This window comes from Palaemon carinicauda, chromosome 24 (assembly GCF_036898095.1).
Source record: "Palaemon carinicauda isolate YSFRI2023 chromosome 24, ASM3689809v2, whole genome shotgun sequence".
NCBI lineage: Eukaryota > Metazoa > Arthropoda > Malacostraca > Decapoda > Palaemonidae > Palaemon > Palaemon carinicauda.
In genome coordinates, this window is record NC_090748.1 from 34,917,260 (window position 1) to 34,919,759 (window position 2,500).

Genomic DNA, 2,500 nt, shown 5'->3' on the forward strand with positions numbered 1-2,500 from the left:
AGCCTTTAAGGAGTTGTTTCTCTTGTAAATAAGAACTCTAGTAATATTTGAGAAAAATCTTTTGAAGGGGCTCGGCAGGTATTCCAATATATGGGATATAAGACGAAAAACACAAAATCTAAAAAAAAAAATCAATCGCCCTCTTATGACAATGGAGAAGGCTTTAATGTGATATGGAGGATTCTAGAGGTCTTTTCATTGGGAATGCGAAAATCCTTTGAAATTTTTTTCACTCTAACATTTTGATTGATTTTTGCATGAGATGGACATCGACATTAATCATACCGTTGGAAAAAACATTGACGATGAAATATACTTGATTTATCTAATATAGTCAGAAACTCCATATTTTACAGAATTTTAATGGGTGTAAAAAGCATAGGACATATCATCCCATTTTATTTTAAATACATATTAATGCTTTCAGTTTCAGATAATATATGAAAGCATAGATTGTATTTGATATAATGAAGCGAAATGGATTATTCAAACACTACCTCTTTCCTTACATTCCCGCTCGAGATGGGTTTCCTGGAATTGCATTACGTAGTTCCCTGTGTGCTGGGAAGAAATAAGGTCGTTTGTGAGAGGTCCAAGATGACGAAACACCTTCTCCTCTATAGAAATCCAATGAACCTTTGGGATTTCGGGTTTCAAATTCAATTCCAGAGGCAATCTGGTTGTTTATCCTGGAAGTTTCTCCTGCAAGGTAGGTGAGGTATGGATGCTGAGAGAAAGGCGTTTTCCACTTGTTGATGGTTTTCAGCGCAGGAGAGAGATGGAGTACGAATATACAGTATACCTGTTTGTGATTAAAGGAGAAATTAATTGTAATCAAACTTAAGTAACAATGTGAGAGTGAATGATATACAAGTAGATGCTCTCTCTCTCTCTCTCTCTCTCTCTCTCTCTCTCTCTCTCTCTCTCTCTCTCTCTCTCTCTCTCTCTGTCATTTGTGATAATTGATCTATATAATCATTATAGTCGGAAGTATTTACCAGTTTACAATGTTTTCCGAAACATTTTACCTAGACTATGACACAAAAGAGTTGGGTACTTTATTTCAGCTATTGCTGGTTTGGTTTTGCAGTATTTCTACAGATCTGCTTACAGTGCGTTTCATTATCTCATCGATAATTGACCTGAAACGCTGCTGGAGTTCAAAGGTTAATAAATGATTATGTTAAAACATGCAACTTTAAAATTCAGCAAAATGTCATTATAATTATTGCACAGTGAATTAAAGTTTTTTTTTCGATTCTGATCAACATCCGAATACTTTCAAAACAAAGAGGGATTACTGTTATATGATATGTAGTTTTTATGATATTTGAAAGCAGTACTCAAAGGTGCTTCAATCAATGATGAGCACACGAATAGGTCCTTTCAATCCAAAGGTGGACTACATTTTCTCATCTCGATATATTTTCTAACCTTCAAAATTAACATCTTCAAATTAATTCGTTATTGTACATATGGAGAGACACATAAACACACACATATACACACGCACACACTCACACACACACACACACACACACACACATATATATATATATATATATATATATATATATATATATATATATATATATATATATATATATATTATATATATATATATATATATATATATATATATATATACATACATATATATATATATATATATATATATATATATATATATATATATATATATATATATATATATATATATATATATGTGCAGAAGAACCACAGGGAAAATGAAAATACGAAATATACGATTAAGTCCTGACTAGTTTCGTGATACTTCTTCAGAGGACTGAAGAAGTATCACAAATCTAGTCAGGACTTGATCGTATATTTCGTTTTTTATCATTTTCCCTGTGGTTCTTCTGCATCTGAGCATCACGTTTTCCTGTGGTTTTTTACACACACACACACACACACACACACACACACACACACACACATATATATATATATATATATATATATATATATATATATATATATATATATATATATATATATATATATTACATCATTACGGCTATGATTTTTTCAGAAATATCGACTATATTTTGAGAAGAGAAAAGTAGTCAATTAATATTATTCATAATATCTTGTCTATATAGCCTAAATTTCTAGGATATAAATTTTTTTTCATATACTTTAATACTTTGCTTGCGTTAATAGTGAGAGAAAAATAATAATTATAACGAGAGCTCATCAATTCGGTATATTTTCATATTATTTCAATTAATTTTTATCATATAATTGAGTATTTTTTATGACCGTCTCTTAAATATCTCCAGTCACCCGTTGAGATACTACCGCTAGATTGTTATTGGACCCTTTGACATGGCAGGCAGCATTATATTGTATCCATCTCTCTGGTTACACTTAATATTTTCTTTACCTTCCTTAGCACTGAATAATCTGTCCTCTTCTTTTTTCATTCTCCTCTGTCTAAATACCTCTGACAACACTACTAAAATTATCGAACAGAACT